At 47.6% G+C, this 13,477-nt stretch overlaps 1 long non-coding RNA gene across 2 annotated transcripts in view; it reads right to left on the bottom strand.

The window, feature by feature from the left end:
- LOC114224319 (uncharacterized) overlaps positions 1-7,842 on the bottom strand; it is a 186,273-nt gene extending 178,431 nt beyond the window's left edge. The window contains exon 1 of one of the 2 annotated variants that reach the window (XR_003612343.2): positions 7,735-7,842. This is a non-coding gene — a long non-coding RNA (uncharacterized LOC114224319). Of the gene's footprint in view, positions 1-1,350; positions 1,454-7,734 lie in introns of those variants that run through there. The other variant, XR_015767988.1, reaches the window with a different exon arrangement.
- Between the last annotated feature and the right edge of the window lie 5,635 nt (positions 7,843-13,477).

Raw genomic sequence — 13,477 nt, 5'->3', positions numbered from 1 at the left:
TCTAACATAACAGCATTACCCTTGACATCCACTCTGTTTCCTTACTCAGTTTATATTTCTTCCTTGCACTTATCACCACCTTACATATTTTACGTTTATTTGCTTTTTCGTCTGGAGTTGTTTGTTTCCCCACCCACCCACCCAAAATATAAGCTCTATGAGAACAAGACCTTTGTCTGTTTTTATTCCCTGATCTATCACAAGAATCTAGAAAAGTGCCTGGCCCTATAGTAAACACTCAGTAAATACCACAGAGTGAAGGCTGTGGCTACAGAGGAACCCCACTGCAGGAAGTCCAGTAAAAGCAGAGACCAGGCAGCTCTGCCCTCTATGCCTTGGAGCGCTCTCTCACCTCCCTGCCATCTCCCTGCCATCCAGCTTCTTTGCTTACTCACCTACCTTTCTAACGTCACTACTGTCAGCCTGAATCCAGTAGTCCTTCCTGCCTGAGGCTCCCCAGCTCAACTACTTCAGTGTCCAAATCCCAAATATCTAATTGGTCCACCTTAGTCCAAGAACCCATCCAGAGTCCAATTAGCCATTGCTGGGGGGCAGAAGGAGGGTGTGGCTGTGTCTGTCCATATGCCAAGTAGAGTCACCCTCTCTAGGTGCCCTACAAAGGGAAAACTGCTGGCGATCTTTCATTTAAATACAGAATAAACCTCCCCTAACGCATCCCTGACACTGGCAGAGAGAATGTGCATAACTTTGACAAGGGTGCCTCTAACTCAGACGCCTTCCCAGTCCTGGCGAGTAATACAAAGGAGTGAAGAGAGCAGCATGGCAAGATGGCAAAGCTAGGAGCAGCCACTCTTACTAACTATTGCCAAGGAGGAACGTGGGTCTGGTGTTGCCAGATCTTCTGAGGACTCAAGCGAAGCCAAGAAATTTGGAAATTTCAGGGTGAAATCTCCCACTTTTTAAATGACGACAACTAATCTAATTTTTAAAAAATAAAACACGGTGCGGACCAAATAAAACACATCTGCTGACCAAATTTGGCTCAGGGCTACCAGGGTGTGATTCTGTTTTATACAGTCAGCTCAAAAATAGGACACAGTAATTTATCACACTCAAAAGCAATGTGTCCCAGCGGGTTCAGTGTGAGGATTTCATTAACTGGAGTAACCAGGCCTCTCGGCCCCGTTCACAGCACCTGCCCCATCCTCTCTAACAACCCTCCTACAAACTCCCACCAACTTTTCACTGCGAGAGATGAGGTTTAGTGGAAAGCATTCAGGCTTCAGAATCAAACAAACCTGGGTTAAAACCCAGGGCTACCTCCTAGTATTGCTTAACCTCTGTAAGCCTCAGTTTCTTCATCTGCAAAATAGGAATAGTAAGTCCTACCTAGAAAGATCCTCAGGAACAGAGGAAATGTGAGCTGCCTTCCCCGTAGGTGTGACACCTGAAAACCCACAACAGCAGATACAGGGTGTTCAGAATCAGCTGATGCCACCTAAACCGCTCTGTGGAATAAAGAAAGGGCAAAAATGGATTTAGTAAGTAAAATAAAGGTGCAAAATACAGCCCTTCAGGGCTCCAGAACTTCACACTAAAGGAGCTGCTTGTGAACTTAGTCCAGAACGTCTACATGTATAGAAACCAGCACTAATTAAAATTCGCAGACATCAATTATCTGATTATTCAAGAACTCTCTCAACTTCTAAAGTTATTTTTTGTATGCATATTTCAACACAACACCGAGGTCAAGTCAATGCATGCCAATTCTCCAATGGTCTTTAAAAAAAAAAAAAGTAATCCTCCAGAGACACAACTTAAAAAAGAAAGCTCTGGGGGTGCCTGGGTGGCTCAGATGGTTAAGTGTCTGCCTTCAGCTCAGGTCATGATCCCAGGGTCCTGGGATCAAGCCCCACGTCGGGCTCCCAGCTCAGCGGGGAGCCTGCTTCTCTGTCTCCCTCTGCCCCTCCCACTGCTTGTGCTCTCTCTGTCTCTCTCTCTCAAATAAATAAATAAAATCTAAGCTATAGCATCTTTAAAAAAAAAAAGAAAGAAAGAAAGCCCTGTTCACCAAGTGCAAACTGTAATTACGTCCCCTTCCTGCGTGGACTGCCAGTGATGACAACGGGACAGCCCTACGTCCACCAACAAACACAGGGGAGCCACCACCGCAAACAAGGATCCACAACCCCCAGAAATTATGCCTCTCTCGCCCACCCCTACCCTGCCCTGTGCTCTCCAGGGAGGCGTCAGGCAGTGAAGATCCCTGGCAGTGAAGCCAGGGCCAGAGGGCCACACAGAACACTTGGCTTCATACCACACAGCACACATCTCAAGAGTCACGCCACAGGAAGGGGGTCAGCCTACAAGGAATCACACAAATGAAGCGCCCTCCAGAAAGCAGGATGACCCTCAACTGCAAAACCCAGAAACACATTTCTACCAGCAGAGACCCGAGGTAGGCTAGTCCACCCAGGAGGCTTCAAAAGAATGAAACTTGTCCCCAGTCACCAATACTTTCCCCTTCCCCCAAGAAGAGCCCAGTGCCCCCATCCCAGATGTGCCTGGGCCCTAGTCCTGTCTCCCCGGTTCTCGGGGCTCTCAGAATCATCCATGTCCATTACCAGCTATCCTCCAGGGAGACCCAAGCACCGGAAAATCACTTCCCTCCTCATTGCCAAGGCTCTCCTAGGAGGCAGGTGATCAGGAATTATGTAAGCTATCTTCCAGATTAAAAAAAAGGCGGGGGGAGTCTACAAGGGGTGGAGTAAAATTCAAGATCCGCCAGGAACTGACAATCCTTGAAGCTGGGCATCAGGTGAACAGGGGTCCGTTACACTCTTCTCAATTTGTATCTATGTTTAAAATGTACCATAATAAAAAAGCTTTTCAAGGGGTGTGGGGAGAGGACACAGATAAAACCTGAAAACAAAACTAAGCGTCCTCCACTCTCCACCCTGTGTTTGAACACAGAAAAATCTGGGAAGTCCTCAGACTCTCAGATCCATAGCCCAGAGGGGTCATGCACTCCCAGAGGAGAGACAGCATCTTCTAAAGGCCCACACTCGCTGTCCTCAACAAAATCACCTTTGAAAAACTCCCTAGAACTTTTCAAAATTATTCTGGCATGACCCAGCTTCCCTTCTTGGCCTGCAAACCTTCTGCCTCCAGAAATCACCCCTCCAGCCTCATCCCACTACAAGGGCTTCTACTTCCTGTTCCAAACTAGCGTGTTGAGCAATCGAGCTATTGAAATAGCTCCTGGGTGGCAGACAGATGCCTGTGCTCCCCCAGCCTGTGTAGCTGGTTCTCCCTCCTGGGGGTCCAAAGGGAGGGGACTATTATCACTTTCAGAGAGTCAAGGAACACTTTATATGACCTTCTTCTTCCTCTTCCCTTTAGCTTCAACTTGTTCCCCATAAGAAATTTTTTTTTTTTTAATGATCTAAAGTGGATTTTGTCAATCTCAACACTGTTGACATTTGGGGCTGAAAAATTCCTGGTTGCGCGGGGGGGACTGTCCTGTGCATTGTAGGATGTTCAGCAGCCTCCCTAGCCTCCACCCACTAAATGACAGGAGTGCACACCCCAGTCGTGACAACCCAAAATGTCCCAGACATTGCCACATGTTCCCTAAGGGGTAAAACTGCCCCTGCTTAAGAATCACTGGTCTAAAGGATACTGAAAAACTTAGACCAATATTGTCCTGGCAAAAAAAAAAAAAAAAAATTGAGGTTATACAGTTTATTTCCACATGCACTATTAGACGACATATTTCAGCATATAAATTTTTTATATAAATATTCAAGACATGCTGCATTCTAAGCCAGAAACACATAAATTAACAAGAGAGAAATAAACTTATAATACTCCTAACCATTTTTTCTGTCTTTGTGGTTTCCTGTGTAAATCTTACTTGTTTCCTCCAGATGATCCTGTTTGCCTGTCAATGTGGTAATGGTTTCACCCAGGCCTTCTTTGAAGTGCCCCATAATCTGCGTTAGAAGGAAAAACTTCTAATGATTCTGAGCACTCCCCAAGGTGTGGCAGCTCTCCAGCACTTATTTAACAGGTGTCACTGGAAAACAGCATTCTCCAAAAGAAGGCTTCCTAACAAAAGCAGAGAAAAGCATCACCAACATGTCTGGTGCAACTTAAGAGAACACCAGATTCCTAACGTGACCAAAAAGCACCACACAAAGATTCCCAACGTGACCAAGAAGCACCGCACACAGATCCTCAACGTGACCAAGAAGCACCGCACACAGATCCTCAACGTGACCAAGAAGCACCGCACACAGATCCTCAACGTGACCAAGAAGCACCGCACACAGCTAAAGGGAGCCGGAGTAAGAGTCTGCAACCCCCACAGGGAAATACTGTTACATGCCTTCAGTAAGCAGAGGGAGTTTCCCACTGTATTTAAATGGGACACTCCCCTCTTGAGAAGAAAGAAAATCTGTTTTCAGTCTGCAGGGGACTTACATTAGCCACAGTCTATTATCCAGCTTTGGGGAACAGACATACATAGCAGTCTCTCATCCCCACCCCATCAGACTCCCCAACTCCATTCGGGGGTTCTCCAACGCCCCTCTCACTCCAGGGAGATATTGACTTGTTCTTACCCTCTGATGCTTATAGACAGGCAAGCACTGGGGGTTGGGGGGAGGTCTGTCTTTTGGGGTCCATTCCTCCCTCTCTTACCCCATGCCACTGCCTGTCTCAGTCTGGATCAACCCAATCCTAGATTCTGGCCAAGGCCTCCTGTCTTCCTGGTTTCACATTTCCCCTCTAATCCAGGCTTTATGCCAATGATGGTCTTTCAAGAGCACAAGCCAGAGGGCCCAGAATCCTTCTACGGTTTCCCACTCCCTATCACTGGATACCACCCAAACTTCTTTGGTGCACAGATCTGTGAAGCACACCCAACGTTTGACCCAAGAAGAGTCCGAGTAGGAGCAGGATGAGCAGGGAGTGGAAAGGTGCACACATGTGAAGGATTAATCCACTGGATAGATGGAGAGGGAGAAGAGGGAGGACAGCGTTAAACTCAATGACAGAGTTTCCTTTCAACCTGACTTCTTGTGATTCTGAGAACTCCTGGGTCTGCCCCTCAGAGCCTGCCATCATCTGACCCCATGCCAAACTGTCCCCCACAAATGTCCCTCACATAGTGCTGCACCTGGTTACCCCACCTCTACAGGACGACTTCTTTCCTGGTCATCTTTCTTTCTTTTTTTTTTTTTTTTTTAATTACAAAAGGAACGACACTGGTGGCAAAAGCATAAAATAATTATTGAAGTATTCAAGGTGAAGCTTCTCAACCATTACATGCCCATCTTTACCACTGGCAGCCCAGAGTGCAGTGCACACCCCTTGCTCCCTCCCCATGACACACACACACTCACACACACAATCCACTCATTTGATACTTGATCTTATACTGTGCCTTAGGGAGGAGGACATTTAATTCTGGCGCTCACTCATGCATCTCTCCAGCACCCCATGAGGTTAAATCGAGTTAGTTCATCTGCTTCAGCCGCTGCTGTTCCACCAACGAGGGAATGCAAGGCAGGGAGAGTGTCTTGCTCAAAATCACACATTAGCTGGCGGCAGAGTTAAGACCACGACAAGAACCCCTACCCCAGTGTTTTGTTATTACACCGTAAAGTACTCTTCACCCACACTACAGAATGCAATGTTGTACAGACAGAAGGTAGAAATAAATACCTGTTGAAAGAATAACCTATGGAAGCAGGACAGCGCAGTAGCTGGTTAAGTACTTGGACTCTGAACTCAGGCTACCTAGGTTAGAATCTGGTTGTCATTTACCTAACCGCGCAACCTGAGTCAATCAAGTGGGCCTCAATTTCATCATCTGAAACATGGGGTAATGGGACAGTACATCCCTTATAAGGTCATTGTGAGAATGAGATAACTTAATATCTATAAAGCACCCAAATCGGTGTCTGGTACATGTGCTAATAAAATCACCATGACAGCTCTAATAGAAGCCCCCAAACACAATAATTATTCTTAAATTCTTCTTAAAATTGAGGCTGGCAAATCAAAACCACATCTTGTTAGCTCCATACCTTGTCCCAAGAGAAATCAGCATGGGGGAGAAACTCAGATGATATAACTAGAAAAAATATCTAAGTGACCCAGTGACTGAAACCATTACTCCAGGGAGGAATGACCTCATAGATCAGTAACACCTACTGCACCAAAGAATAAAAAACCTTAACAGCCTCGCACAGTCATTATCTAAGTAAAGTGGGCTGCAAATCTGTTGGAGAATTGTTTTTGCCATGGTAATACTTCTAGTAAATTGCTGCTTCTATACTAAATGTACTGCTGTTGCAGAACTGGCATACTAATAGAAAGATTATTATAGCAACACTATTAACATGAATTAGAATTATTAAAGATTCAACTCTACAACAATGCCTGATTACAAGAGATTTCAGGCTGTATTGCTTAATGGGCAGATAAAAGTGCTAATTAAGCCCACTCGTAGAGGATGTCCCTAGGCAGGTCTGTAAACCACAGGTAGCAAGAGGTCTATGTACTAAATGAGGAGCTGTATTACCAACCCAGTTGGGTATAGTCCTACCGGGAGATGGGGAAAGAACAGGAAGAGCCAAAGTTTTCTGCACAGGAGGGGTAACCTGGTAAAGCAGACAAGTATCCAAACTTACCTGAATCTCAGGTTGGTTGGTTGGTTTTCCTTAGCTACTTCCTCAGCAATACTTCTAAAACCGCCTTTGCTTAAGTGAAGATCAAATAACTCACCATAGACTGGTGACCCTCAATAAACAGTATAAGCAAGGAGAGGCAGAGAAAGCCTTACCATTTATTACCAAAACCTTCCCAGGCAACCAGAAGACACTGAATAGCTAGCTCTCCCGGCAGCACCTTGGCCCAAAGCATCTCACGGCAAACAGCCTAAAGCTCTCAGTGGCTCTGAAAGAGTTGCTAGACTGAAGGCATTAGCCATGCGTCTCAGGTTCTATTTTGCTTTCCCACCTTGTTAATTAACTAATCAGGGATAGCAAAGCACCTCACAAATATAAACTGTCAGGGAAACGCTAAGGAAATTCGCCTACCTGGTCTAAATGTCAATACTAAATTAGGAAAGGGAGAAGAGCTGAGCGGGAGGCTGAGCTGTCCCCAGTTGCAGCAATCCTGGGGCCAGGGCTCGCTAACCAAGGCGGACCGACCCGTGTGCCCTGCAGCAGCCTCCGGCCCCGGGGCAGGGCTCTCGGCAGGACTTCTGGAAGGGAAACCTGGACTGGAGCCACCCCGGGGCAAAGGGAACGCTGCGCGCCAGGCGCATCCTCGCGGCTCAGCCTCCATTCTCCCCGCATCTCTGGGATGTCAACAAACGCCGACCACAAAGTGAAACTTTCCGGGCCCCCGCTGTCGCGCTGGGTCTCTGCCCTCTGCCCGTGAGCGCGTCGCGGGGACAGGTGTGGAGCCGGGCCTCGGGAGGGGACCCCCGCCCCCAGCCCCTGCGATTGTGTAATCGGCCCGGGAGGGGGTGCTCGGCGCCGGCCCCACGCCCGGCGGCGGAGGCGCGGCCCGGGGACCCCGCGGCAGGCGCGGAGCCCGGGGCTGTCTCGGGTTGGGGAGGACAGTCGTCCCGCCCCCCGGGACCGCCCCCGGGCGGCCAGGGGAGCCGCGGTGCTGACATAGCCCGGAGGGGGCGCCCGCGCGGCGGACCGATGCCAAGGAGGGGGCGCGAGGGCTCGGCAGCGCGGCCGGCCTTACCTGCGCACCGGGCCGGCACGGCGGGAGGCGGCTCGGGATGCCGGGGCGGCGGGCGGTGGGCGGCAGCGCTGGCAACCACCGGCCACGGCATGTAAGGAACCGCGGCGGCGGCTGCGGCGGCGGCGGTGGGCGCGGGACTGACAGCCCCAGGCCCCGCCTCCAGGCCCCTCCTCCAGGCCCCGGGCCCCGCCCCCTCCGCGGCCGTGCGCCGGGCCCCGCCTCCTCCGCCCACCGCCGGGGGTCAAGCTGGGTCCACCAACCGGGAGGGCGGGGGCGCTCGCTTCCGATTGGCCTGAGAGACGCCCGCCCCGCCCACTCCCCCCACCTCCTCCTTGGCAGGGAGCGGCGCGTGCGCGGTGGCGGCGAGGGGCAACGTACGAGTCCGAGTGCTGGCGTTCTAGGTCCCCAGCGGTGGGTACCCGGCGTCCTTCCTAATCCGGGATGGCTGGGAGCCCTGGATGGCCTGAGGAACCAGGAATCAGACTCAGACTACATGGTGGATTGTCCTTATTCACCTGTGGACAAACCTATGGGAGAAAACCAAACCAGAATGAGCCAGGCTCTAACTAGAGGGGACACCAAACTTGTGATCTGCAACAGAAAACGAGCCACCAGCCCGGATGCATCTGCGACGGATCCCAGGGTTGCTTTATCCACGCGCTGGATTCGCTCCCTGGTCAGCAAAAGTCGTGTGTGTGCAGAGAGTCTAGCAGTTGAGAAGCGAGGTTAGGGCGTTAGGGTTGTGCCAACAGAGAAAGTGAGTGATGCTGAACTAAGTGGCCCTTCTCCTCCAGCACTTACCTCCTCCACCCCCACCCCCTCTCCGTATCTCCCACCTCTCCCTCTGCGCAAGTTCCAGTACCCTCAGCCTGTAAACAAGATCAAGTTTCTCCCAGCAAGAATAAATTGAGACCCAGCAATTTCACTCCTCAGTGTGTACTCAAGGAAATTGGAAACATACCTACGCAAAAACTAGTACACAGATGTTCACATTCTATTCATAATGGCCAAAAGTTGGAACAATTAGAAGGTCCATCATTCGATGAAAGGGTAAATTATGGTTTATCCATACAATGGAACATCATTGGACCATAAAAGGGAATGAAGTAATATGGATGAACATTGAAAACTAAGTGAAGAAAGCCAGACATGAATGACCACACAGCATACGAGTCCATTTTTATGAAATGTCTGGAATAGGCAAATCTACAGAAAGTAGATGAATGGCCACCAGGGACTGGGAGTAAGAGAAAATAAGGAGCGACTGCTAATGGGCATGGGGTTTCTTTGGGCGTGATGAAAATGTTCTAGAACTGGATGGGAGTAAGGACTGTACAACTTTTGTGAATATACCAAAAACCACTGAATAATACACTTTAAAAGAGTGAATTGTGTGGTATGTGAATTCTATCTCTTCTTTTAAATCAACCTACAAACAAAAGAAAACAAAAATCAGCTAACTCCCTTGAGGCTGTACCCTTTCCAGCTACTTTGCATTTTGCTACCCCTTCTCATCCAAGATTCTTGCAATGGCGACCTACATGTTTTTACCCCTCCTTCTTCATCTCCCATTTATGTATTAGTTCCCTAGAATGTGGCTTCTGCTGGTACCAGAGCTGAAATCTCCTCTTTCTTTGAATCCTGAAGCTTTCTGTGACCCTGAACATTCCTGGTTCTCCTCCTTCTCTCCATTCTTTCTGTCTTTTGACCTTTCCCTTGGCAAGCCTATTTAAAATATTGATGTTTTCTGTGACTTCTTCCAAAATCCTTCCTAGGTTCTATTGTCCATGTCTGTGAGTTCAGTTACTGCTTCAGATTCTAACATCCACCTGATGCCCCACGGGTTTCTCAAACTCAGTGTGTCCTAAGCAATCTGTCATCTTCCGTCCCCTCCTGTACCTTCTCTCCAGTAGTGATCTGTTGCTGCCTGCTACAACCTGGGAGCTATCCTTGATTCTTCCTTCTTCCTTCTTCTAGAATCAACCAACAATTTTTATCCCATAAGTGTTCTTAAATCCCACAGTCCTTCTCCATCGGCACTACCACAGCCCTAATCCATACCCCCATCATCTTTTGCCTCCTGATTCCCTTCATCTTTTGTCCCCTTCAAATCTAGCTTCCAAACAGCTGTGGAAGTGGACACCCATTGCTTTAGCTGATATAGCTGGCATTCCTCTTTCTCATGTTAGCAACACCCTGATCTTGCTTTAGGAACCCACCCTCCCCCATTAGATACAGGTTTGGTGAGACGGTCAATCAAGATGCTGACCTTACCTGACCCAGGCTAGGCGTGCCCTCAAGCTGAGGCAATATGACAGTCTTCATCTGGAATGTGAATCCCAGGCAGAGCCACATAAAAACTGAAAGTGTTTGGACCTGATTGTTCCCAACCAAGGAGACTCCTAGGCAATTCCTGCTATCTCTGCCCTGGGAGCTCCATTCAGAGCTTGGGTGCTACAGCTTTTCCTTCAGTTTTCTCTGAAGTATTCCTTCTTTGGAAATTACCCAGAGTTGCCTGCAACCATAGAATCTAATCAATACAGAAATACATCTAAGACACAAAACTTGTCTTTACCTACCTACAACTGTTTAGAATCATCCCATCACCCATTGGAAGGCTTCCAAGCTCTGTATCCCAGCTACTGCTTGCCTGCCTCTCCCACACCTTTTCTCCCCACTCTCTGCCTTGCCTATGCTTTTCTGCCCTTCTGAATTACTGGGACATCCATGGAAACACCCTGTAAGATTTCATGCCTCCGTGTCCATGAGTCCCCTCTGTGTAGAATACCCTTCCCTGTTCTCCCCAGCTAACTTCAACCTTCCCTTAAGGAGTTCTACTCCAGAAAACCTTTCCTGGTTCTCCCTGCTCCCAACATTCTGTCCTCTGTGTTCTTACAGCACCCTATTCTTCCACCCATTATTGCACTTACTGTTGTGGTATCTTACTTATCCATTTAATTATCTGCCTCTCCCACTAAACTTGGAGTTCCTTGAGGGCTGTAGCCTTCCTTTCTATATCATTAGAGCTTAACACAGTGCCTGGCCAATGGTAGGTACTCAGAACTCTTCCTTTCTTCTTCTTTGCTTCTATGATTCCTGAATAGGAGAAAGAGAGCTCATTGAGGGACATTAACAAGCATTTTCCCTAAAGGATGAGAAGCAAAAAAAAAGGGGGGGGGGCATCACATACAGTTTGTCCAAAAACTGTTTTCCAATACAAAAAAAAAAAAAAAAATGTTCCAGAAGATGGTTAAACCCTCAGTAAGACTAAAAGGTGCTTATTTAAATGATATGGCTCTCATCTCTAAAATCTACTCAGTTTCTCTTGAAAGCCTTCATGGCTTAATGAGATGCAAAATCAAGTAACTCAGACAATTGTACTCATTACTGTGACTAACTGGCAAGGTGTGTTTTTGTACTTACTTGTAATCATAGCCGAAGAATAAACTGAATATTACAAGCAAACCCATAGTTTCATTTAGACATCTGTTGTGTAACACGTACTACCTCAAATGGGATTGCGTAGCCATCCAGGCACAAAAATGCTGAGGAGGAGAGCTGGGTTCTAGTCCCACTTTGGCCATGACCAGCTGCTTGACCTTGGGTGAGTTCCTGCCCAGTCAGCCTCCCCAGTACCCACTCCTTTATTGCACCACCATCAGAACCACATTTCCTTGGAAACGCAGTTTCTCTGCACTCTAACCCAAGTAGTCTTGAATAACCTGACTCCAAACTCCAGGAGTTAGGCCTGGCTGGCTTAAAGCAATCATTCTATCCCATCCCTTTGGTTACAGAAATCTGTTCCATGGAATACATGAAGCCCGGTCAAGACAATGAGATTTGAGAAGATATTTTCTAGGACCCTGACAAGAAGATTGCTACCCCTGCTGTAGCTCCTGTCAATGATATAAGGTCTAGAATTAATACAGCCACATGTGACCACAAAGATAGAAACTAGATTGCCAGACAGTACGTGAATCCTGAGGAAGGCAGAATGGGAAAATTAAAATGAAACAGAACCTCAGTTACATTATTGAGCAGTGAGCAGCCAGATCAAGCGACACCTGAAACTTTTGCCCCATACTTTCCGGTTATATTAGGACTACTCATGTAATCCTAATAATAGCACTTAACAATCTCTCTGGGCCTCTATTTTCTCATAAATAAAATAAAGATAATATGAATAATCTTTAAGAATTCTGCCAGCCTTCACATCCTATACCTCTCTGAAGGGTAAATATACTCATAAAAATTTAAGCGCATTATCTAGTAATACACTAGTAAGCACTAAGGAAAATAAGACTCTCCAAAATAATCCAACAAAAGATAACTGAAACTAGAAATATAAACAGAAATCCTTAATCTTTGCCTATACCAGAAGTTACCCAGATCTCTACCCTCCCCCCCACACACAGCCATTTGTTTCTACACTCTGAAAATAGGGAGGGAGGGGTGGTCTGGGGAGGAAGCATATATGGTAGGCCTGCTTTTGAAGACTGGATTCTTATGATGGTGCCCATGGCCTTAGACCCTTTGTTCAGATGCTGACCTCTTCCACCTGAACTCTTTGACCTGAGCTCTTCCCTGCACCTTCTCTCTCTCCCCGGATCTGATATCTGAACTTGCCAGCTTCTGCCCCCCCCCCATGTCTGCATTCCCAGCATTGACCACCTTCAATCAGTTAGAAATGATGATGTATTAGCCAACAACTGTGGAGCACAGATTCGTTTATCTGTAACAACAAGGCCTAGAGGAAGGAGACCAGGATGGTTATTTAGTGGAGGAGAGTCACTTAATAAAAGAGATTAAGCACCTTTAGAAGCCTGAAGGGTCGAACAAACTGTCAGATACACTGCACTAGCAATTATGTGAAAACACTTCACACAAGGGATATGTAGCCCATTTAGAATAATGTATCTGGACACGCAATTGTAATCAACATCCTGATTTGAAAAAGCATTCCCTGGGTGCCTGTCTGATATTGCATTGAGACACCAGGGCAGGCACCAGGAATATCAGGAAGAGGTGATGTGGAAAGAACCAGGGTTGCTTTCCTGGAAATGGAAATTAAGAACATGCTGCTGATTAAGTTTGTTCTCTCTTCTGGCTTTGCAAAATTCATGGGAAAAGACAAATCTTCAGCACAGCTTTGATTGATTCATTTAACATTTTATGACCAGATAACCTTTGCATACAGAGATGACTAAGACAATGTTCCCATTCTTCCAGAGCTCAGGAGCTGAGGGAGGAAACGGACACTAGATCAGTCGGGTCACAGCAGGAAACATAGCTTGCCCCATATGGCTCAAGTGAAGACTTCAATGAAAGGACTCTTTGGGGGGTGGAGAAGACACCCAGATACCAACAACAGCAGGAAACCATTACCACCCCCTGAGAATGAAGAAGAAGCCGAGGAAACAGGAGAGGGGCAATGTGGAGGAGAGGATGTCCAGCAGGAGCTATAGTCAGAGATCCTGCCAGAGGAATGGCTTCAAAGCAGAGCCAGAAGGGAAAAAGCACCTTGAACTCTTGCCTTCCGCCCATTCTCTAATCTGCAAGTCCCTATCATCGGCTGACCTGAACAGAAAACCTGCCAGCAAGGGAGTCCAGATGATCTAATCCATAGGGCTCAGCCTCCCGGGGAAAGAATAAAGCAGAGAAGGGTGGACAATGGACCCGGTAGCATTAACAAAGAAGAATCGGTCCACTCCACCCCACTGGCCATCCAGCCTCTAGTTTTGCT

The sequence above is a fragment of the Eumetopias jubatus genome, unplaced genomic scaffold, assembly GCF_037043125.1.
Source record: "Eumetopias jubatus isolate StellerSeaLion01/CBP00866 unplaced genomic scaffold, mEumJub1_p1.0 scaffold_4, whole genome shotgun sequence".
Classification (NCBI taxonomy): Eukaryota; Metazoa; Chordata; class Mammalia; order Carnivora; family Otariidae; genus Eumetopias; species Eumetopias jubatus.
Note: the sequence above shows the minus strand (reverse complement) of the source record. Positions and strands in the feature narration are given on the sequence as shown.